The sequence below is a fragment of the Lathyrus oleraceus genome, chromosome 4 (assembly GCF_024323335.1).
Source record: "Lathyrus oleraceus cultivar Zhongwan6 chromosome 4, CAAS_Psat_ZW6_1.0, whole genome shotgun sequence".
Lineage (NCBI taxonomy): Eukaryota > Viridiplantae > Streptophyta > Magnoliopsida > Fabales > Fabaceae > Lathyrus > Lathyrus oleraceus.
The window spans coordinates 312900722-312927318 of NC_066582.1; positions in this window are offsets into that span (position 1 = coordinate 312900722).

A 26597-nucleotide genomic window follows, 5' to 3' on the forward strand; every position below is an offset into this window, starting at 1 on the left:
GCTACATCTAAAACTTTCTACAGAGCCTCCCTATGCGGTTCTGAATTCAGAAGCAACGATAGCATGGATATTTTGGACGACGTTTGTAGAAGATGGTCTACAACATTGTACTCACTCTTCTTGATGAGCCTCAGCATCTCATCACAGTCTTCATCCATAGTGCCACTAGGGCCAACAGAAGAAGTGGGAGTCTTTTGTACAAAGGAGGGTTTAGCAACAGCAAGTGCCGGATTCGGAGGATTCACAGCATTCCCCACCGGACGCACATTAGAGTCAGCTATAGCCTGAGGCTTCGACGCTGAAAACACACGACCACTACGAGTCAACCCGCTCACATCAGCTATATTCACAACAGAGGATGAAGGCAACAGCACTTCCTTCCCATCTTCCACAGCAACAGGATTATAGCGGAAGGGAACTGCTTTATCAGACGAATAAGGCACAGGGCCTGCAGGCTTGATCACCAAAGAAGGAGAGACCTTCTGCTTGCTACCATCATAACGGATGACAACAGGCTCAGGAATTTTGAACACAGGGGAAATCACATTCACTTCTGGTTCGTCTTCATCAACATTTCTATTTTGAAGAATCTCAATAGTCCCCTCATCCAACAGCTCTTGCAGCTCTCTACGCACTTGGCGACAACCCGGACGATTGACAGAGCAGATACGGCATTTGTCATGGTCGTGCTCCATATGACTGTAATCACACAGCAGACGATGCAACTCAACCAATGACTATCTAATATGGCTTACATATTTGACTTTATATTTGCCAGGGCAACCCTGGACCATGTTAACTGACTTCCCATGCTCGGGCAATGGGTTCTTCGTAACATTAGGGCCTGAGTCCTCAAAGCTCAGAATGCCGCATTTCATAAGGTTTTGAACCTTAGTCTTCAATGGATAGCAATTTTCCACATTGTGACCCGGAGCACCGGAATGATAAACACAATGTTGGTCGGGCTTGTACCACCACTTCGGGTTAGCAGGTACAGCCGGAGGCTCTCTGGGAGTAATCAATTTCCGCTCTATTAAAGAGGGATTTAGCTCAGCGTATGACATAGGAATCAGATCGAAAGTGATCTTCTTCCTCTCATAACTCGAATTAGCTTGATTACTGTTGTTGCGAGGTTGGTAAGCCGGTTGCTGAGGACGATGTTGTTGCTGATACTGTTGAGGTTGTTGATTGGAATGCTGATATTGCTGATTGTCACGGAAGACAGGTGCTATATGAGCCACCTGATGCTGACTGCTGGCATGACGCACAGGCTTCCTCTTGGCAGAGGGTCTTCTGGATTTAGCATGGGATTGTACAACATGTGCCTCCCCATCTTTCTTCTTAGCAAACGCCCCATATCGCTTGCTTGAAGAGCCTTCATCCTTGGATAAACGTCCTTCACGGACTCCTTCCTCCAATCGCATCCCCATGTTCACCATCTCGGTGAAATCAGAGGGAGCACTAGCGATTATCCGCTCATAATAAAATGAACTCAAAGTCTTCAAAAAGATTTTGGTCATTTCCTTCTCTTCCAGCGGAGGAGTAATCTGAGCTGCCAGCTCTCGCCACCTCTGGGCGTATTCCTTAAATGTCTCTTTGTCCTTCTGGGACATGGCTCTGAGCTGATCCCGATCAGGAGCCATATCCACATTATATTTGTATTGCTTGACGAAGGCTTCGCCAAGATCATTGAAGGAACGGATGTTTGCACTATCTAGGCTCATATACCACCGAAGAGCTGCACCGGACAAACTATCCTGAAAGTAATGAATCAGCAGTTGATCATTATCTGTCTGAGTAGACATTTTCCTGGCATACATAACCAGGTGGCTGAGAGGGCAGGTGTTCCCCTTATACTTCTCAAAGTCTGGGACTTTGAATTTGACGGGTATCTTAACACCGGGAACCAAACATAATTCAGCAGCAGATTTTCCGAACAAATCTTTTCCTCGAAGGGTCTTCAATTCCTTGCGGAGTTCAAGGAATTGGTCATTCATTGCGTCCATCTTTTCATTAACATCTGGGCCCTCAGACGGCTCAGAATGGTGTCGTCTACCCTAGGAATGGTATGCACGACAGGAGGAGGCATTGCAAGGACCGGGCTAGATGCCGGCATGGAAGCAAACGTCGGGGCGGGAATATCAGGCATATAACCAGGAGGCATCCCCCACGGGAACCCGGGCGGCATGGTTGTTGGCACAAAGTGAGCACTGGCAGCTGGCACTATGGAGGAAACCACTTCAGATATAACAGTCCTCTAGGGAGGAGTTGCAGGTGGTGGAGACGGTTGATTCTGTGCAGCCAAGAATTGCTCCATCAGAGGGCTCAGTCTGGCGACCTCTTCTTTCAGCTCACGGTTCTCTCGTTCAAGTTGATCCATCACTCTTGTAGAGTTGGCTTTGGTGTAGTACCGATGAGTCAGCTTGTCTTCAAAATAAATGAAGAGCACAGAGTTAGGCCACAGACAAGAAGACCAGAACAACACCTGCTTATGCAAAATGATGCATGCAATGCTCGTGCACATGCTTTGTTTTTTTTATTTTCGAAGGAACTTCTAGGGTGTTATTTGCAATTTTTGAATATTAAGCATTTTTTTATCGCATATGGAAAATATCTCATCATATATATTTGAACAAAGAAGTACAACATTGTCAATTATATTACAAGAGAGAAGGAAAATAAACATCCTATGGATCCCTAGAAGCTCGGGATGTCGGAAGATAGGTTGCACGAAGCCTCTTAATCTCTCTCTTGTATGCTGCTTCCATATCCGCCTTATTTTTGGCGAGTCTGTCATACCTCCTTTTCCAGAACTTGAAAGACTGAGGAAGTAGAGAAGTCCAAGTATCATCAAGATCATCAATGACCTGATGTTCGAGAAACTCGATCATGGCATCTTTCTCCTTTATTTGCTGAAGCAACTCTTCTCTTTCACGGATCCAAGCACGTGAAAGGTCTTCTTCTCTCAACTCCTCTACGCCTTGATTAGATATGGTTGAAGGCCCAGCCACAACCAAAGGTGTAGGTCTCAGATAATCATAAGGCATGAGATACTCAGATGCTCTCTTCCTCACCCAAGTAGTGTATGGCTCCAAAGCTATGCAGTTCTTCGGACCCAATTCACTTCTACCCTTCTTGTGAATCTTGCGCCAAGCGCGGACCATCCTAGCTTTCAGGCCTTGGGGATCTTTACCCTCTTGAAAGAACACACCTTCTAACAGGATGTTATTAGGTTTATCCTTTAGGGGGAACCCAAGCTGACGACGTGCTAATATAGGGTTGTAGCTAATCCCACCACATGTACCAAGAAGAGGCACATTGGAGAATTCACCACAAGAATCAATAATCTGGACACCATCATATGCATGATCATACCAAGAGATATCATCATTAGTGAGAGACATAAGTCTCGTGGACCACCGTAGACATCCCTTGTTTTCCTTGAAAGCGACCGTCTGAGGTAAGTGAGAAATAAACCACTTATACAACAGATGCAAACAGCACACAATAGCGCCACCACCCTTTGCATTCCTCAGGTGCAAAGAGACATAGGTATCACCCAACAGAGTCGGAACGGGATTAAGAACAGAGAAGATCCTAATAGCATTCGCATCCACAAATTTGTCGATGTTGGGGAACAATACCAATTCATAGATGAGAAGCACAAATATAGCCTCAAAGGCATCCTCACTCATGGCCTTCCCATAAACGGTAGCTTGAGCGATGAGGAAATCAGAAGGAAGACCTTGAATTCCACCTTTGGTAGTCATATGAGCTTTAACCAAGGATTCATCTATGTGCAACAGGTCAGCTATCTCTCGAGAAGTAGGAATACTCTCCAAGCCACTGAACGGCACCTGATCCAGAATCGGAATACCCACAAGATGAGCATACTCCTCAAGGGTAGGCAACAGCTGGAAGTCTGGAAAACAGAAGCAGTGATACAGAGGATCATAGAACTGCGCCAAAGTATTCATCAACCCTTCATCAACCTGAGTAGTCAGCAGAGGCAGAAGCTTCCCATAACGAGCTTTGAAACCCAAGGGATCTAATACATAAGATGTCAGATTCCTTAACTCTTTCAGATCGGGCTGTCTAAAGCTGTACTTCTTTGTATGCCTTTTTGGTCTTTCCATATCTGAAAATTTTGCAAATAAACCCTTTAAGTTCCTTGAAAATTTTCTTTTTATCTGATGATATGGATGCGGATGAATGCATGAATGCAACAATCACACTCAAGGATCAAGCAAAGCACACCAGACAAAGGTCATGGGATGGTTCGTATTATCCCTAATATCAATCATCCATTTTGGTGGATCATGGTTTTCACCTTATCGATACCCAAGTTCCATTGATATTAACGATATATGAACAATCCAACCATCCTTAATATCAATCATCCATTTTGGTGGATTATGGTTTACACCTTATCAACACCCAAGTTCCATTGATATTAACGATGGGTGAATGGATCAACCATGAATCACAGGTTTGTTGTGAGTCACGAGCATGGAGTCTCGGTTAAGAACCACCCAAAGGGAGTGTACTATGATTTAAACCTGCCGAACATGTTCTACCAGAGGTTCCCATAGTCATCATCCCATCTCTCAAATATTATCGGAGGAACGAATACTCGTATTCCAAAAATATTCTCAAGAGAGACTCTTATGAGTGTAGTATCGCGTAACAATTGCATGAAATCTTACATTTGAACGACCTCCGCACTACGTCCTAAAAATAGGCCAAGATGGGCTTGGTAAACTAAGGTCCTTGGCTTCTACGGCACATATTGAAAGAATAATGCCTAACCACAAATAACTTGTGTGACATCATTAATCCAACATGACCTCCACCAAGTGAATGGACTCGCAAGTCAACTTGCTAAGGAATAACTCCACACAAGTCAATGAGACTATGCCATTCTCCTATCATAGGGTACACTCGAGTTCGGGTATAGAACTCATCTCACAGAGATCACCAAACAAGCAAGCAATTGATATATCAAGCAAATCAATCATTACAAGCAATACAGTAATCCCAAATTGTACAAAAATATGTCATAAACAATATATCACAACAATTGTGAAAAGTTGGCAAACCCACTAGGAAGATGTGATCCCCAGCAGAGTCGCCACTTTTCTGTAGCGGTGTATTCATCACTTTATGATTTATTGACTAAATCAAAAGCAAAGCATATAAAGATAGAGTCGCCACCGCACTTTTATTTATCCGAAGGAATGGCTAAAAAGCGAACAAAAGCCTAAGAAGTTTTACACATAGAAAACTAATGAAAAGGTCAGAGATCTGGGAAAGGGGGTAATTATGCAAAGGGAAGGTGTTAGGCACCCAAAGCATCCTAGGTACTCCTAGGGAACCCTTTTCACAAATTGTCGCATAAGATATTGTTTATGAAAATATTTATTGTGCAAACATTGATTGGGAGGATGAGAAAAGAATATACAATTTTTTATTATTTTTGTGTTTGGATAGATAACCATTGCCTACGTACCTTTACAGGATCAAAACCTCGTAGTTCGGCTAAAAGATTTCCCAAAAGTAAGTGGATTGATTTTAAACAAAAGCCCTAAGATCTTTCATTATCCACGGGAGAAAACTCAACCTATACAACCACAAGTCCACCATGTGAGAAAAGCTTCAACTTGCTAGTGAGGGACCATGCCCTATAATAAGCAAGGAAGTCTTACAATTCAATCACTAAGGACAAAAGGTGAGATTCACATCAACCACTAAGATAATTGAGATCTATGGCTAATGTATGAAAATTTGATTACAGAATGGACAAGGCCACAAAACAATTGAATGAGTGGAATTAAACAAATTAGAGTATTCACAAAAATGGTCAAAGTTGACATTAGATTCAATTCAGAAGAAGCATTGGGAAAATGAAGTTTGAAAAAATCAAAGGCTTAAGGCCTAGGTTTCTAATTTGAAAACAGATGAAAACGTTTGCATAATATTTTTCTGGTTTGAGTTAACATGCAAATGGAGGTTTAAAGAACAAAAAGGGTGAGAGGTTAAGGGATGTAAAACTTCTTAGGTGTTCACTTCTTGAGATCATATGTAGATGATCCAAGTGATTCCTTTGAAAAAGGCAACAAACAAATAACAGGTAAACAATGTATCAGGCAAAGCCAACCTAAATGGAAACCAGATGCCAATCAATGGACTTACACTAGACTCACAAAACAAAGATGGATACCGGATGCCAATCAATGGACTTACACCAATCTCACAAAACAAAGAAAACATGGATACCAGATGCCAATCAATGGACTTACACCAATCTCACAAAATGATCACAGGAAACAAATAGCCAATCAATGGTCTTATATCTGACTCCTCACAAGAAACAAATAACAAATGCAATAAGCAATAGGAAACAAGTTGCCAATAAATGGTCTTACACTCGACTCCAAGGAAATGGGATGCCAATCAATGGTCTTAGTCCCAACTCCTACCAGATCATAGGAAACAACTGCCAATAAATGGACTTACAATTGACTCCTCAATGGACAAAACAAAATGTCACAAAATATGAACAATGATCATGAAATGATATACAATTAATGTTCAAAGATGAAAGCAATGCACAAAGGCACACACAAACAATTATGCACATATGGGCAAACAAACAACAAGCAACCAATTAGCACACACTATACACAATCAATGGGCTCAATCAAGGTTAAGCTTTAGAAACAAGCCAACTGGAATGGGGTAGGTCAAAGCCTAGGGTCAAAGGTGAAGAAAAAATTCAAAACAGGAGCTGAAATTCAACATAATGCAACTTCAAACACATATTAACATGTCCTAAAAAGGATCACAACAAAATCATCAATCAAAAGCATTTCATGATCAAAGGAAGTCAAAGGCAATTTTAAAGCTCATATTTGGACATCATGCATGAAAATTCCAAATCAAAACAGAAATGATTCAAATAATTCTGGAAAACTTCATGAGCATTCCACACATCCAACATGATCAACATACAAAAAATCAGAAGCATCAAAGATCATTTGGCATGGAAATTAAATTGCACAAGTTGAACAACCAAAGGTGTGACACAAATTGTCACGCCATGCAAACACATGCATAAAACAGAAATGGTAAATGAGAAAAATACCAAACCAAGCCTAAAACATCCATCAATGTGTCTAGCATCATCAGGTAAAATTTCATGTGCATTGGATTAAAATCAAGCATTTCACTATAGAAAGAGCAAGGCAAGGTCACAAAAGCACATATGCTCACATATTCTAGCACAATTCAAAATCCAGCCATGCACAACTTCAACAATTATCATCATAAAAAACTAGACATTCTAAGGAACAAGTAGCAAAAAACTAGGCATTTTTTGGATCATTTTTCAATTTGTTATGATTTTTTAAAGTTGGCATAAAAAATAAAAATCAAAATGAATCATGTAGCATGGAAAATGGAAGGAAAGCACAAAATGAGAGAGAAATTTGAAAATATGCGCTCGCCAGGAATCGGTCCGTGTCAACATTCAAAAATGAGCGCGCGCTAAGTACAAAACGACACCGTTTCACAAAAACCCTAGCCAGAACCCAGAGTCGACGCAAAACCGTCGCTAGGTCGACGCAAGGATGAAGATCTTCATCTTCTTCACGAAGATGAAGATGAACAGTGACCTTCAAACATTTTTCCAGAATTTTCCAGAAATCCAAAACAAGTATATCAACATGAAGCATATTCAATGGAGATCATAGATCAACAAACATCTAAACTTAATTCATCATAACAAGAGAGAATCGATAGAAAACATTTTGATGCATCAAACTTGAATCACACATATCTTGCTCAATAATGCACCAATTCACATGAAATTTTCACCAGAATCATCAGGAACACAAGATCTACATGAACATGCTAATGAATTTGAGAATTATGAAGCTCGAAAAACTCACCTCTTGAAGAGCAGTTCCTTGTAATGCACTATCCAATGCTCCAAATGATCCAAATCCAGTCCAGAATTCTTGTGATAATGTTTGATGAAGAAAAGGAAGCTTGAAACCATGTAGATCTAGCTTAATTATGAATTTCCATCTTTGAGTTTTTTGAGCTTCAACTGCTTTATGCTTGCACGAATTCTTCAAACAAACACTTGATTCACACTCTATTCAACTCACTGACCATGAATCTTCAACAAAAACAAGTTGTTATGTTGAAGAAATTTGAATTTTGATTTGAAGAAAATTTTGGAGGGAGATGAAAACTAGATCTAGAAATGGTGAATTGTGATTAACCTCCTGAAAATTTTGTTAGATTTAGGTATCTATATGCTCTCTTAATCACCTTGTTAATCCATACTTAACTTGGTTAATTAAAATAAGGTGTTTTGCAAAAAATCAAAAAGCATGGTGCATGGACTAATCCCACGTGAACAGTACCACTTCCTTGATCAAAGTCACTTAAAATCATCTTTTAAACACATTGGCAATGGTAGAAAGTTCCCATGTTGCACCATTTTTGAATTTTGCAATTTCCCTCCAAAAAAGGCATGGATTAACAAATGATCATGTGATGACAATTCATGCAATGTGATGATTTATTTGGAAACTTAATGTCATGAGAAGAAAGATGCAAAAAGAGCCACCAAAATTGGAGTTATGGATCAAAAGATATGGCCATTTGAAGTTCCATGCACACTTGGCAATGATTGGATCATATCTCCTCAACCATTCATCAGATGCTCATGATCTTGGACTTTTTGGAAATGGGAGAAATAGATCTTCAACTTTCATGTTGGAGAAAATTTCATTTGAAGCTCCTTTGATGTTGGAAAGTTGAGTTGAAGTTGGATCAAAAACTTGCCATTTTTGGAAAGTTGAAATTATAGGTCACTTTCCATTTTTGGAAACTTTTGACTTGACTTCAAATTCTTCAACCTTGATCTTTGGTATGATGAATAAGCATGATTTGAACATGAATGGGATGAAGAAACTCAATTTCTCAATTCAAAACCCACAGTTGACTTTTTAGTTGACTGCATAGGCCCTTAGATGACCTGAAAATGTCCTGATGAATTTGGGGCCTCAACCAATTGGGAATTTGCTCCAAAATGAACCTATAGCTCACATGAGCTCCAAATAATGATCACATGATCCATATCTCAATGGAAACTTCATCTCTTACACAACTAATTCACTTGAATTGCCTTGACTGTTGACTGCTTAAGCTGCAAGTAACAAAGGTTAATGACATATTTTTGTACATTTTTGGTTAGTGATTAAAAGAAAAGAAATGATATACAAATGCAAGCAATGCTTGGTGATCAATAACCCCTCTCAAAGAACATTCCAACCACAGGGAAGGAAGCAAGGTGTCCAATGATCCTTGAGACAATGCAATGTTATGATATGATGCCATGAGGGATCTTAGGGACAAAATTGGGGTCTTACAGCTGGACACGTTCTGAGCCATTGGATCATTTCAAAATGTTTTAATCCTGAGCGCTCCTTTTGATTAATAGTTGTGTGGCACGCTGACTCAAGTGTACCATGGGACGCGCGTTTTCCACCACTTGATATGCCACCTCAATTAATGAGGGAGATCAAGTGGTCTATGTTTTTCTGATTTAATTGATTTTCATTTGGGTAATGCTAACTTGTGCCCCTATGGCACAAGTTAAAAAAGCCACTTATAAAAAATTTGTATTGAAAAAAACAATTAAAAAATTAATTTTATACTTTTATTAAAGTTAACACACAATTTCCGAGATAAAATTTCTTCATCTGGTTCTTAACTTGTGCCCCTAGGGCACAAGTTAGCATTACCCTTTTCATTTTATTTCTCTTATTTTCATTAATTCATATTAATTTTAATATTGATCCAAAAAATATGAGTGTTTCACCCAAAAAATTTAAATAAAATCCTCTTTCATTTTATGAATTAAAATTATTTTTTGGATAATTATTAATATTTTTCATGATTTAATTGATTTTGTGAATATTGTTAATTGTTTAAAAATACTTTTAAGTTTCCAAAAATTCTGAAAATTTTCTCCAAGGTCATTTGACCTTGTTTGACCTATGATAAATGTCATGGCTATTTCTTTTGTGTTTTGATGAAGTTTTAGGAAATTGACCAACCATAATTTAATTTAATGCATTATTTTAATATTTTCAATTGATTAAATGCCAAATAAATTGTGTAGAGCCATTTTAATTGACTTTGTGAGTTTGACTTGTGTTATTGGGCCTTGGTCAACATTGATTTGACTTTGTCAGGTTAAGATCATTGAATTTAGGGGATTGATGAAATGTACATTCCATCTTCCAAAATGAATGAATGATCCTAATTTGGTAAAAGTCCTCCTTTGTCCAATTTGTGTTTAATCCATTCCCCCTCCCTCTTCATCTAATTCCCCTTCTTTATACATTTATGTTATGGACCTATAATATCTATATATCCTAAGGCTAGTTGGTTGCAAAATCAACATAAGTATGGATGATATTAGGTCCCCCACTTTGCATATTCTTTTTGTGTGTGGTATGTTTCATGAGCATAGTCCATTATAATATGTCTCTAACATGCATTAACACCTAAATTCTATTGTCCGACCTCAAATAGTTGTGACTTCTACATAAGTCCAATTACGATTGCTTAACATAGCGCTAAATTTTGACACAAAAGGCATAGCATTCTAGTTAGTGAGATTGTAAGTCTCCCCTCTTTCATGGTATTGTGTGGAAACTTGGCATTTTTTCCTTCCTTTGGAAGATGTCTTGGTTGAAGGATCCATGCTTGTGATAAGTGGGTTGAGTGTTATCCAAAGAATGACTTAAACAAAAGCAAAGCAAAAGAAATACTAAATTCTAATTCACTAACAACTAACATTTAATTTCAAGTCATTTATTTTTAATTCACTTTAATTTTTAAGCTTAATTCATTTGCCATTATTCATACCATTCAAGTTATTTACTTTAATGTCATTTTCACTTTGTCCATTTGGATCATAGTTTTTCATATTTTGTGTTTGTATATACTTGTTTGTTTGTGTGGTCTTTTGACCTTAATGTACATAATAAGAACAAAAACCCTAAAAAACCATTTTGTGTGGACTGTTGGTTTGATCTGAGACTATTGGACTTAGAATTTAGGCAATACTCCCTATGCAAAAGGACATGGCCAATGCCAACTTTCATGAGACCAAATTCTTGTGAATTGAAACATCATCTAATACATCATTGAAGATCCATTTGACTTCATCTGCAACATGATCATTGTAAAGTTGTTATTTTGAACCTGTGACTTATGCCATCTTGGGAGTCATTTGATACATGGGAAATTTTGAAGAAGATCATGGAGTTGCTAAGCTTGGATGTGGCTATCTTTATTTGATGCCTTTCTCTTCAACTTTCTATTTGTGTGTTGTTTGTTGCTTGATTCTAAAGACCAATGGAAATTTGGGTTTCTATATGACATTCTTGTATATTGTATTGTAGCCCATTGGTCAAATCTTTTCAACTCTCAACTTTTAATTTTGTGCTTAGGATTAGTCTCTTCATCTCCTCCCCACTTATTTAATTTCAAAATCTCTTCCCCTTTTTTTTTAAATCTTCTTTGCTTGTGTCTGTTTTCTAAACTTTGACCTTATTGCAAACTAGAAACTTTGGGGTCTTATGCCATTGCATTTTTGAAATCTTTTCTTAATCAAAACTTGTAAATAAATTTAACCATACTTGACTAAAAATTTCAAAAGCCAAAAAGAATTAACACTCACTCAAATCATTTTAGGCCCTTTGGCCTTTCTAAACTTAAACTTTTTTTTGTTAAAAGCAATGCACTCACTTTGAAATTGATACCACGAACTACGAGGTTTTGATCCTTCATTTTTATGTTGGTACGTAGGCACAAGTCCGAAGGTCTTTGTCGCATTACGCGAAAAACCGGCGGGAAAACAAGAACAACAGAGCCGCCACCGTGCGTTATTTATCCCAAAAGAGGGAAAGGAAACGCTCAGAGTAAACCTGGAAAAAAGCATGGTCTCCCGACCAAAGAGAATGGGATCGGGAGTCGGTTATGCGAAGGGAAGGTATTAGCACCCCTACGCATCCGTCATACTCGACGGGATCCACGCACAATAGGAAGGAAAGTGGTTGCTAAAACACTGCTCAATCACACACACACTGGCTGAAAGAGACACAAGAAAACAAACAAGGCTGACTCGGCAGGATGTCGCATCCTGGGCCTACTTAGTCTATCAAGCATAGACATCAGAGTCGAAGTAGTTCGGACTGGGGAAACGACACATGCTCGCTAGGATATCGCATCCTATGCATACGTATCTCCTTGGACGAAGGAGAATCAGAGCATTCGTAGCTCGGCTAACACGCACACAAACAAACACGGGAAAAGGCAAACATGGAGCCCGAATGCCAATCACTGGGCTTACATCAGCATCCGAACCAAACACACCCACACTGGAACCCGAATGCCAATCGCTGGACTTACATCAGCTTCCAAGCACACAACAACACACACAGAGGGGTTGAAGACAAAGAGGTTGAAAAAGAAAAAGGGCGCCCGGAGAGATCAGCTCATCTCCTGCCTACGTACCTCATCTGGTATGAGGATCAGGGCGACGTAGTTCCCCTACGGAGGGATACAGGAATAGCCTAACCAGATAACAGAGGGAGACACAACTAGGGAGACTACGACTCGAGCTTAGATGTTATCATGCAAATTCATCCCTGAGTTAAGGTTTCTAGATAACTTGCACAGGAAGCAAGCCTATCCTAAACATGACTTGCACAGGAAGCAAGCCAAACTAAACCTATCTTGCACAGGAAGCAAGCTAAAGCAAACACACAAGCACAAGTAGCACACACCATATGCAAGCAATGGGCTCAATCAAGGTTAGGTTTTAGTCGAGGGGTCATATCAACCTCAACAAACAAACCACTGTAACTGGGTAGTGTTAGCTCTTAACCCTAACATTGAGAGTTAGGGTGAAGCTGATGAAAGGTGAGTGAAGATGAGACTTCACAGCTCTTATCCCTGGCCTGGGAGAGCTTAAGACAAGAATGTGTGGGTCCAGAAAGTGGGAACCCTTCTACACATTTGACACTGACATAACTGTACAACTGTACAAGATCTTGGGTTAGTATCTGCAATGCATCAACACAATGGTGTGAGCAAAGCAGATGACACACAGAATAGCAGGGGATGGATTGCACATCCCTTATATCTGCCAATGCCTCTTCACTTAGGAGGTCTTTGAACAAATGCAAGGACAAAGGTAAACAGTCACAAACATTGCCTCTTAAGGAGGACTTCAGACAGGTGCCTGGCCAAGTAACAGGCCAGGTCTTCCAGACTACATGGAGTAAGGAAATTATACCTTAATGCAAATTGCTTATCAAGCAAAGCAAAGCAAAGTTCACAAGGAACTAATAGCAACTAAAGTACCTGAAATCAGTCAAGCACAATTAGTATACCAGACACAAAGTTAAAACAAACAGCATGAACCAACAGACAATACAGTCAAGCATATGTGCAAAGCAACAAGCTCATAACAATTGAGCTAGGCAACCTACAAAACAAACAAGTTAGGTCATGAAAAACAATCAAACTCATTCAACTTGTATTGATCTCTTTGAAGCATTTGTGGCTTAACCTGAAAAACCAAGCTTAAACATGAGCAACAAGACCACTAGGACAAGCCTAGGGTCAAAAGGAGATAAAAAGTTTAAAACAGCAAGGGATAAGTGTCCAAAGTCAAGACAAATCAATCAAGAAATAAACCCAAGGGGTTTCACATTCACATCAATCATCATTATCATTTCACAAGCAAATTAGGTCAAAGCATGGCACATAGAACCTCAAAGAAGTCAACAGAATGACTCAACTCAAATTCAATCACAAACAATTCAAAAATTCCTCAAATAAATCATGATCAAACATCATCCACAACATGATATGCATATCAAATTTCAGCTCATTTGGATCAAAGGAAGTAGGGAAATTAAATTCAGAAAGGCAAGGCAAGTTCAAGCATACTCAAACAAAGCATCAAAACATGCATCAACTTCAATTAATCATAAAACAGAAACAACATATGATAAATGAATGGGATCAAAGCCATGATGTAATTCAAGATGTTCACAATGCACATGTCAAATTTCAAGTCCATCCAATTAAGCATTAGAATTTCACAAATCATATGGCATCATGTGTCACAAAAGTCAACAATTTGGTCAAACAGGGGAGAAATTGCCAATCAATTAGGAAATGCATTCAAAAATTCCAGAAAAATTCACACACATTCTAAACATGCACAAGTGTATTCATGCAAAAACCCAAACCATTTTGAGTTCATTAAGCATGGTAATTAAAATCATGAAGTAGGACATGCATGGTGTGACACAAATTGTCACACCCCTATTCAAAAAATCATATCTCCACAACCAGCAATGATAAAATTACAAACTCTACACCAAAATCACCATGAACATGTCTAGTTTAAGCACAAAAAGTTTGGGAAGCATTGGATAAAGTATCATCATTTCACAAGCAATTTGGTAAGACATACACAAAATGGATACACATGAACAAACCCTAGGCATTTTTAAAATCTACACGTGCAAAAAATCTGGAAAAAACATCATAAAAAACTAGAGATCAAGAGGGGTATTTCACAAAAACTCCCATCAAAATTGGATTAAAATTGAAGCACTTATGATTTTTGGAAGATTGGAGATCAAAATGAAATACATATTGAGAAAATGAAATGATTTAAATAAAATAAATCTGGCAGTGGCAATTTTGTAATATTGGGATCCCTTAAGTGAAACTCTGCGTTTCACTTAAGGATGTGTCCTGTTCTGATTCGCTCATGGCAATGGAATAGTGAAAATCGTGCAAAAACCAAATTCCAAATGAACAACACGATTTCTGGGTTTTCAGCATTAGGGTTTATGCGTACTGTTCATCTTGTTCATCAATGGTGATGAACTTTTTTTTTCAGAATTGGGAAATGGACACACCATTCTGACCAGCAAACAATGCACATCATCATTCCAACATTCATTTTGACTAACTTAAACTAACAAGGATGAATCGAGCAGAATAACATCTAAGCATCAAATTTCAATTCAACAAATCTCTCCTAATACTCAACCATTTTCCATGATTTAAAGTTCAGTGTAACTAGCATGAAAGGGTCTACAAGAAGCATAGCATGATTTTGGAAATAAAGAGATTCGAAATTTTACTTGATTTGGAGGGCAGTGATGCAATGATGATTTTCTGGCCACAACAAGCTGAAACAGATGCGTATGGAGGTTGGTATTGATGAAAGGAAACAGGACTTGAAGCTCAGCTATCACGATTCAGCTCCAAATTCAAACTACCATGGAAGAAGGTCAATGGAACAGTAGCGGATTCCTTGCTTACAGTTGTGATTTCAGGCTTACAAAAGGTTCCAAAATGGTGGCATATGATGAAACAATCAACCCAAGCTCGAGCTCTTTGAAGATTTTCAGCAAAAAGTTCAAGTGAAGAAAAATGAGAGTTTGAGAGAGAATGAAATTTTTGATCTGGTTTGTGTGTTGTGGCTAGGGTTTCTCAGTCAGAAATGATGCACTATATACTTGGATTAACATTGCTAAGCTTGGTTAATCAAGTGGTAATTGGTTTTAGCTCAAATGAAGTGTTTTTAACAATTTACTAAAAACCACCCAAATTGCATGGGGTGCATGTTAATGCACGAAATTGGGCCTTAGGGAAATCCCAAATGCAATTTCTGAACAATTGTAATTGGTATAATGCATTGGAAATGATTTATTTGAAAGTCCATTTTTCAACTCACCTCTTTTTTAATTCATGCACTTGGAAAAAGGGCATTTTGAATGAAATATTTTTGGTGAATTGTGATGAAATATTTGGATAGAGCACATCAAATATGACTTGTAGCAAAAACCTCACCCAATTTGGCCAAATGGTTTGGAAGATATGCCACTTTGAAGTTCAAAAAAACTTGAGAATGATTTGATCATAACTTGCCATCCATGAATGAGAAATGAGTGTTCTTGGACGTTTTGGAAAGGTGAGAGCAAGATCTTCAATTTTTATGTTGGACAAAATTTCATTTGAAGCTTGTATGATGATTTAAATTTGAGGAGAAAAACTTTCTATTTTTGGCAATTTCCAATTACAAGTCACCTGCCATTTTAGGAAACTTTTTGTCTGACTTCAAATTCTTTAATCTTGATCTTTGAAATGCCAAATGAGACTTGTATGGACATGAATGAACCCTTTCAAACCATCTCCCACCTTGAAATCCTTGAATTCAAGCACAGTTGACCATAGTTGACTTTCTAGGGTTTCTGATGGACTGAACAATGACTGATGACTTCTGAGCACCCAATCCTTGACCAAAACACTTCAAAAGGACCCCTAGGTCATGTGAACATGTTGGACCAACCCTAGGGCCTTGCCTCCTTGAGAATTGCACTTGCTTGCTTGATTGACTGATCTCCTAACCAATTTGACCTAATTTGTCAGTTGAACTTGCACTTGGGCCAATGGACAATGCAATGTTATGCAGTGGACTATGTTATGTTAATGACCTAATATGAAATGAATGTACAAAAGGTAGGGTGCAAATTTGAGGTGCTACAGTCTTGTCAAACACAAAAATATAATTAATGAAATCTTTTCTCATCCCTCCATTTATTTTATTGCAAATATCATTTTGTACAAAACACACATATGCACACAAGAAAGGACTCCCTAGGAATACCTAGGACACTTTGGGTGCTAACACCATCCTCTGTGTAACCAATCCCCTTACCTATAATCTCTGGCATTTTATTAGTTTTGATTAGAAAACTTCTTATTTTTGGGTTTTGTTCGGACTTTTCCCTTTTCCCTTGGAAACAATAAAAGCGCGGTGGCGACTCTGGTTTTGTTGACATCTAGTTTATACATATCTTGATGGTCATGAATTTACCGCTAAAGAAATTAAGTGGCGACTTTGCTGGGGAGTAGTCTCTTGTGGGTTTAGGCTACTTTTTTGTGTGTATATAATTGTGTATATTTGATGTATGTATATTTTTTGTGTGATATAATCTGCTTGTTGTGCTTGGTGATCTCTAAGTGGTGAGGTAATTTCTAACGGAAACTTGAGTGGAATTAAGATAAGAAGATGGTATAGTCATGTTCGACTTGCGTGGAGTATTCCTTAACAAGTTGGCTTGAGACCCATCTACTCAGTGGAGACTCTTTTGGAGTTAGGAATGTCACACAAGTATTTGTGGTTAGGAATTACTATATCTGATTTGGGGTCCGAGAAGTTGAGGATCGTAGAACATTTAACCCATCTTGGCCTATTTAGGACGTAGTGTGGAGACTGTTCAGGTGTAGACTTGATAACAATTGTTACGCGATACTACACTCAGACGAGTTTCTCTTGAGAATATTATGGGTTGATGAGTCAGTCATCCTAACCTATAATATCCGATAGATGGAATTAAGACTCTGGGAAATTTTTAGAACATGATCTACAGGTTTTATCCTTAGTTCACTCATTTGGGATGGTTCTTACTTAAACTCCATGCTCGTGATTCACAACAAACCCTTGATTCTTGGTTGATCTAATCAAGTCTATTCAATACCAATGGAACTTGGATGTTGATAAGGTGTAAACCATAATCCACCAAAATGGATGATTGATCTTGACAATGACTTGATTCATCCATTTACCTTTGTTTGTTTGCCTTATGTGTGATCCCTTATCTGTGATTGTTGCATTCATGCATTCATGCGCATCATAACATTCATCGCACCAAAAATTTCAAGGAACTGAGGTCTTATTTGCAAATATTTTCAGACCATGGATTGTGAAAGAAGGAACACTGAGACTTGAAAGAGTTAAGGCGGCTTATTTGCAAATACACTTTCAAATGTCCAGACTTGAAAGAGTTAAGGCGGCTAGCATATTTTGTATTAGATCCCTTGGACTTTAAGCAACATCATGGGAAGCTTCTATCAATTTTATCGGTTGATGTAGTTGAAGGACTTCTGAGTGTGTTGGTTCAGTTTGATGACCCTCTCTATCGTTGCTTCACTTTTCTAGATTATCAGCACGTGCCTACGTTGGAGGAGTATGCCCATCTCTTGGGAATACTTGTTTCTAACAAACTGCCCTTTAGTGGATTGGAAGAGATTCCCAGATCTCATCTTATTGCCGAAGCTCTTCACTTGAAGAAGTCTGAGATAGAGGCTCATTGGGTGAAGAAAGGAGGATTATTTGGGTTGACTTATGAGTTCCTCATCAAGGAAGCTACTGCCTTTGCTCAAGTCGGTAGTGTGGATGCTTTTGAATCTATCTTTGTGTTTCTCATCTATTGATTAGCTTTGTTCCCTAACATTGACGGTTTTATTGATGTTAACGTCATTAGAATATTATTGATTGGGAATCCTGTGCCTACTCTTTTAGGAGATATGTACTTCTCTTTGCATCTAAGGAATTCTAAAGGTGGTGGAACTATTGTGAGATGTGTTCCTCTTCTGTACAAGTGGTTTATTTCGCACTTGCCTTAGACACCTGCTTTTGTGGAGAACAAACAATGTCTACGGTGGTCTCAGAGACTTATGTCTCTCACTAATGATGATATAGTTTGGTATGATCCTTCTTTAAGTAGCTTTGAGATTATTGATTGTTATGGTGAATTCTCTAATGTGTCTCTCATTGGCACACGAGGAGGAATCAACTACAACCCTGCTCTGGCTCGTCGTCAACTTGAGTTCCCCTTGAGAGACAAACCTAATAAGACTTTGTTAGATGGTCTTTTCTATCAAGAGGGTAAAGATCCCCAACATTTGAAGCAGAAGATTGTGCATGCTTGGCATAATGTGCATAAGAAAGGAAGATTCGAGCTTGGTCCGTGCAATTGTGTAGCTTTGGAAGCTTACACTCTTTGGGTGAAGAAAAGAGCTTTGGAATTGAAGATGCCTTATCCTTATGAGAGACATATGTCTAAGGTTGTGGTTGAGCTATTAACATTCCCTAACCAAGATGTAGAGGAGTTGGAAGACGCGCTCGCCAAGATGAAACAAGAGAAGGATATGTGGGAAGGGCGTTTCCATGATTTGAGAAGAAAGCATGAGGAGTTACAACTTTAGTCTAAGGATAAAGATGCACTTATTGAGCTACTTGAAGACCGAGTAACAAAGAGATAGAGAGAGCCAGAGGTTTCATCTTCCTCTAGCATGCCTCAGCCTTCCATCGCTTGGAAGAAGATTGTCGATCAGGTTGTCCTTGAGAAGGCTTAGATGAAGACATCTTGGTTCCTTGAAAATAAGAATAATCAAGCATCACATTTCATGCATCATTCGCATAAGCAGGTTTCTCTTTCTCCAGATGTCTTATTGGTGTATCTTTTGTGCTTCAGCCAAACTGACTCATCGATATAATACCCGTGCCAATCATCTAAAGATTATGGAACATCTAGAGCAAGAGAACAGAGACCTTAAGGATGATATTGCTCATTTGACTGCCATGATGGAGTCAGTCCTAGTTGCTCAAAACCATTCTTCTCCAACACCTGCAACTCCTCCTCCTTAGAGGTCTGTCATTTCAGAGGTAGCTGCCTCTACCATTCCTGCAACCGCTGCTCATTTTGCACCCAACATACTTGGCGGATTCTCGTGAAGAATGCCACCTAACTTTGTTCCTGAAGGTTTTGCGCCTACCTTTGCTTCCATGTCGGCATCTATGTGGGTCATGTCTGTACCACCACCTGTCGTGCATACTCAACCCCGTGTAGAAGACACCATCTATCATTCTGAGCCATCTGAGGGCCCTGATCTGTATGAGAAGATGGATGAAATGAAGGACCAATTACTTGAGCTACGAAAGGAATTGAAAACTTTGAGGGGTAAGGATATGTTTGGGAAGAGTGCCGCAGAACTTTTTTTGGTTCTGAATGTGAAGATTTCGATGAAATTCAGAGTGCCTGACTTTTAAAAATACAAAGGGAACACCTGCCCATTCAGTCATTTGGTGATGTATGCCAGAAAGATGTCTACTCAAATAGATAATGATCAGCTGTTGATCCATTATTTTCAAGATAGTTTGACCGGTGCCGCTCTGAGGTGGTACATGGGATTGGATAGTGCGAGCATCCGCACGTTCAATGATTTGGGCGAAGCATTCGTGAAGCAGTATAACTACAATGTTGATATGGATCCAGACAGAGATCAGTTGAGGTCATTATCTCAAAAGGATAAGGAGACATTCACAGAGTATGCTCAGCGATGGAGAGAGCTTGATGCTCAGATTACCCCTCCTTTAGAGGAAAAGGAGATGACTAAGATTTTTCTTAAGACCCTGAGCTCATTTTACTATGAGCGGATGATTGCCAGTGCCCCAAGTGACTTTACTGAAATGATAAACATGGGGATGAGGCTCGAAGAAGGTGTCCGAGAAGGACGGTTGTCTAGAGAGGAGGTGTCATCCAGCAAGAGGTATGGTAATAGTTTTGGTAAGAAGGAGGAAGCAGAGACTAATGAAGTTTTATTTGGGAGGCAAAGGAGGGCTCAGGTAAGAAGGAATCAACCACCCCGTCAACATCATCATCATGTATCATCAGTCATTCCAGTATTTTCAGCAAATCAGTCAACACCAATTCAACAACAACCACGTCAACAACAACAACCACAACAACGAACAAACACCTACAACAACAACAATACCAACAATCATCAGCAACCAAATTTTAAGAGGAAGAAGGTTTCTTTTGACCCAATTCCGATGACATACGCAGAATTATATTCGTCTTTGATTCTCAAGAACCTATTACAATCAAGCAATCCTCCACATATCCTCGAACCACTTCCATGGTGGTAAAACCTAGAACTCCATTATGCTTTTCATCAAGGAGCCCCCGGACACGATTTTGAGAATTGCTACCCCCTTAAGTATGAAGCTCAGAAGCTTGTAAAAAGTGGAATGGTCTCCTTTGAGGACCGTACGCCAAACGTCAAAGCTAATCCACTGCCTACCCATGGAAATTCTTCTGTTAATATGGTGGACGGCTGTCCTGGCGAGTTCAAGGTATTCGATGTATGCTTCATTAGAAAATCCTTGGTGACGATGCACACAGATATTTACTTGGTGAGCGATTGTGAGCATGACCATGATGGTTGCGCTATCTGCAGTGTCAATCCTAGAGGTTGTATGGTTATGAAGAGGGACATCCAGCGGTTGATGGATGAAGGCTTGATTCAGATTTTTCAATCCTGTCACATAGATGATGATGTCAATGTAATAATGCCAGTATTCAAGACACCAGAGAGAATGGTGATTTCATTTGATACCAGTAACAATAACAACATCAGTAATAGATCGATATCATCGTTGGTAATACGGTTGGCGGGTCCAGTCCCGTATACATCCGATAAAGTTTTCCTGTATCAGTATAATGCTACTATGGTGAAAGATGGTCAAGAGGTTTCATTTCCTACGACTAGTTCGGTTGTAAGCATTGCTAATGTTACTAAGGTGACTCACAATGTTCATGTGTTTGGGCAGGTGTTCCCAAAGAATGTGGAGGATATATCGGTTAACAAGAAGGTGGATGTACCTATAGTAGAATCCATTAGTGCTCCAAGGGGTCAGTCTGGTGAATCCAGCGGCTTGAAGCCTAATGACGATGGTGAGGTACTTAGACTGATCAAGAAAAGGGAATTCAACGTAGTGGAGCAATTACTCCAAACCCCCTCGAAGATCTCAGTACTGTCTCTGTTAATGAATTTTGAGGTGCACAGAGAAGCACTGCATAAGGTGTTAGAACAAGCATTTGTGATACATGATGTTACTGTGGATCAGTTTGATCATATTGTGGCTAACATCACTTCCTGTAACAATCTTAGCTTCTGTGATGAGGAACTCCCTGAGGAGGGTAGAAATCACAATTTGGCTCTACACATTTCAATGACCTGTAAGGAGGATGCTTTGTCGAATGTGTTGGTCGACACTGGTTCCTCATTGAATGTATTTCCAAAGTTGGCTCTTTCTAAGTTATCATACCAAGGAGGGCCTATGAGATACAGTGGCTTGATTGTTAAAGCTTTCGATGGTTCACGAAGACTGTGATTGCAGAGGTGGACCTTCCGGTGAAGTTAGGTCCGAGTGACTTCCAAATTACATTTCAAGTAATGGATATCCACTCGGCCTATACTTGTCTATTGGGAAGGCCATTGATTCATGGGGCAAGAGCCATTACTTCAACATTGCACCAGATGCTCAAGTTTGTCAAGAATGGGAAGCTATAGAGGTAATGTTTTCTAGATTTCAAACTTTGATTCCAGGACTCAAGGTTCTGGACAAAGGCTACACAACTGCAGATCATATCAAAAAGATGGTCAAAAGCTTGCCAAAGAAGTGGAAACCCATGGTCACTGCATTAAAATTATCAAAGGATCTGAACAACATAAGCCTAGACGAACTCGTCAGCTCCCTCAGAAGCCACGAGATAGAACTTGAGGAAGATGAGCCCTAAAACAACAAACTTGTAGCCCTGAATCCATATCTGAGAGACGTAAACCAGAAAGGAACAAAGCCCTCCAAGCTAAAGAAGAAGACAATGACGACTCTGAAAAGGAAGACTCTGACGATGAAGAAGACTTATCCCTTCTAACCATAAGAGTGAAACAACTATGGAGAAAAAGGAACAACAACTTCAGAAGACAAAGACCCAAGGGAGATCGCTCAAAATCAACTTCCAGACACAAATCAAACAAAGAAGTAATATGCTATGAATGTAATGAAATAGGTCATTATAGAAACGAATGCCTAAAGCTCAAGAAAGAAAGCTCCATAATAGAAAGTTTTAAGAAAAATTCTTTCAAAACCAAGAAGGGACTCATGACCACCTAGGACGACACTGAATCGGATTCCTTTGAATTAGACTCTAAAGAACAGGCAAATGTGGCATTCACGGCTACCACATCTAGAAACTCATCAGAAAGAGAATCTGATGCTGAAGAGGTATTTTTTGATCTTTCTCGCTCTGACCTTGAATCATGCCTCCCTAAATCTCTAAACTCATATCAGAAACTTAAACAAAAATTTAAAGCATTAAAAAGGGTCCTTGAAGGAACCATTGAAGAATGTGATAAGCTTGAGATAACAGTTTCTGAATTAAAGGATGATATTCTGATTCTAACAAGAGAAAAAGAATCCACAAATAAATAATGTTTAAAACTTGAAGAAGCTTTATCTCAAGCCCCACAAAATTCCAACACAATTATATATGAATATGAAAAATCTTTTCAAAAGTTTCTAAAAAATGGGATAGAAAGAAAGCAGAATGACTTCTATGATTTATGGAGTCAGATAGAATAAGAAAAGAGGAATAGGATATGATTCTAATGAAGACAAACCTAAATCCCCATTTTCTTATCATTACACACATGCACAAACACAACGCTTTACTAATACTAGAAAACCCAAAGTCTTAAGAAACTATGGGAGAACTAATCACAAAGGACCCAAAAGATTATGGGTACCAAAGGATAAGATAATCTATATTACAGATATCCTGTGTAGCAGAGTTAAGACACCAATCATGGTACCTGGACTCTGGGTGCTCGCGACACATGACGGGAAGAAAACATATGTTCCAAAGCCTGGAACTTAAGGATGTTGGCTTCGTAGGTTTCGGGGGAAATCAGAAAGGAAGAATCAAAGGCTCTAGAACTATTGGTAATGGATATCTTCCCTCTATATCTGATTTTCTCTACGTAGAAGGATTAATGCATAACCTGTTATCAATAAGTCAATTAAGTGATAACGGTTATGATATAATCTTTAATCAAAAAACACGTAAAGCAATTAATCAGAATAATGGAACAGTTCTATTCACTGGAAAGAGGAAAAACAACATTTACAACATAAATCTCTTAGATCTAAAAGATCAAAATGTAAAATGTTTAATGTCTGTAAACGAAGAGCAATGGGTATGGCATAGACGCTTGGGCCATATTAGCATGAGAAGACTCTCTCAGCTAAATAAACTCGAGTTAGTAAGAGGTCTACCTAAGCTGAAGTTTTCTTCAGATGCTCTATGTGAGGCATGTCAGAAAGGAAAATTTTCAAAAACATCTTTTAAAAAGAAAAATGTTGTTTCCACCTTTAAGCCTCTGGAACTTCTTCACATTGACCTTTTTGGACCTGTTAAGACAGCTTCAGTCAATGGAAAGAAGTATGGACTGGTCATTATTGATGATTTTAGTTGTTGGACATGGGTAAAAAAAAATCTAAAGCACAAGAGTGAATCTCACTATGTATTCACTAGCTTCTGTTCTAAAGTGCAAAACGAATTTGACTCTAAAATCATCAGAGTCAGAAGTGATAATGGTGGAGAATTAGAAAATAAGTTCTTTGAAGAATTGTTTGATTCAAATTGAATATCCCATGATTTCTCCTACCCTGGAACTCCACAACAAAATGGAGTTGTAGAGAGGAAAAATAGGACAATCCAAGAAATGGCCAGAATCATGATCAATGAAACAAATGTGGCTAAGCACTTTTGGGATGAAGCAGTAAATACAACATGTTATATTCATAATAGAATATGTGTAAGATCTATTCTGGTGAAGACTCCCTATGAACTTTGCAAGGGAAGAAAACCCAATATTTCTTACTTCCATCCTTTTGGATGCTAATGTTTTATTCTTAACACTAAAGAACATTTGAATAAGTTTGATTCAAAAGCACAAAAAGGTAGTATGTTAGGATACTCAAAACTCTTTAAAGGCTACAGAGTATACAACACAGAAACCAAAATTGTGGAAGAATCAATACATGTCAGATTTGATGATAAGCTTGACCCTGAAAAGTCAAAGCTAGTTGAAAACATGCAGATTTGGAGATAACTCTTGCAGGATCTAATGGAAAGACTAAAGCATCAGAGGAAGCCGAGAAGCAAAGTCCAGAACCAACTGAAATCTCAACTATCCAGAAAAGATCAAGAAATCGTCCAAACATCTCTGAAGAATTGATTCTGGGAAACAAGGATGAACCTGTCAGAACAAGGTCGACATTTAAAGTATCTAAAGAAAGTCCTCTAGGATTAGTATCTCTGATTGAGCCTACTTCTTGTGATGAGGCACTTCAAGAAAATAACTGGATTTTGGCAATGAAAGAATAACTTTATCAATTTTTAAAGAATGACGTTAGGGATCTTGTCCCAGAGCCTAAAGGAACTAATATTATTGGAACAAGATGGAAATTCAGAAACAAATTGAACGAAAAGGGAGAAGTAGTCAGAAAAAAAGCACGACTGGTGGCGCAAGGTTACAGTCCACAAGAAGGCATTGAGTACAACGAAACCTTTTCTCCAGTCACTAGGTTAGAATCCATTCATTTACTTGTATCATTCGCTGTAAATCACTCTATTAAATTATATCAGATGAATGTCAAGAGTGAATTTCTTAATGGTTATATATAAGAAGAAGTGTATGTTCATCAACCCCCAGGTTTTGAAAAACCCTAAATGTCTTGAACATGTTTTTAAACTAAAAAAATCATTGTAAGGTCTAATACAAGCTCCTAGAGCTTGGTATGAAAGACTAAGCAACTTTCTTCTAGAACATGACTTTGTTAGGGGAAAGGTTGACTCTACACTCTTCTCTAAAAACATTAGAAATCATCTCATGGTATGTCAGATATACTTTGATGATATAATTTTTGGTTCAGCTAACCCCTCTATAAGATTTTATGACTAATGCAGGTAGAATTTGAAATGAGTTTAGTGCAAGAACTAAAATTCTTTCTGGGAATACAAATCAATCAAGCTTCAAAAGCTATGATCGCTATATTCCCAAGTGCACGAATCGCGTTAGAGTCATATAAAAGATTATCGATCCCACAGAGACCAAATCATCAATCTATCGATTATTATTGTTACAATGTTTATCTAAGGCGATACAAATGAGATATTGGTGTTGCAAAATAATAGTAAATAAAGAAAATGATAAATACAGTGCAGATAAAGATAGGCTTGAATGTATTTCACATCAGTTAAATGATGCTTCGATTGTCTAAATAAAACTACTTATGGGGCAATATTTTCTACTCTTGAAAATAATCCATTTAACAGGAATTATCACTTTCGCGTATTCAGAACCGAGTTTACCCTTAAATTAAGGCCTTTTATTGTCACTTATAAAAGGTGCATAAAACGCTAAAGTAGTAAACCTATTTTTAAGAAATAAGACTCGTAAGCTTAGTTGAAAACTGATTTTGATTCGGAAAGTTTACCCAAGGAGTTTCCTGATTTTAAATCTATCAACGCGTCCGAAAATAGTTTCAAAAATCGTTTTTGCTTAAAGTGATAAAAATTCCTAGTTAACTAAGCCAGGATGCTTTCGCACTCCTAGAGTAGTTAAAATTAACCAAGTTTGTTTCAAAAAACACGAATTAAAAAACAAAACAGCCCCTAAAGCATTTCTACAGATGCAATATGTGAAGCATCTCTTTAACCGCGATCCTTACATTCTAACCTTTGAATGATTTAGCCAGACATGGTAATACAAACAAA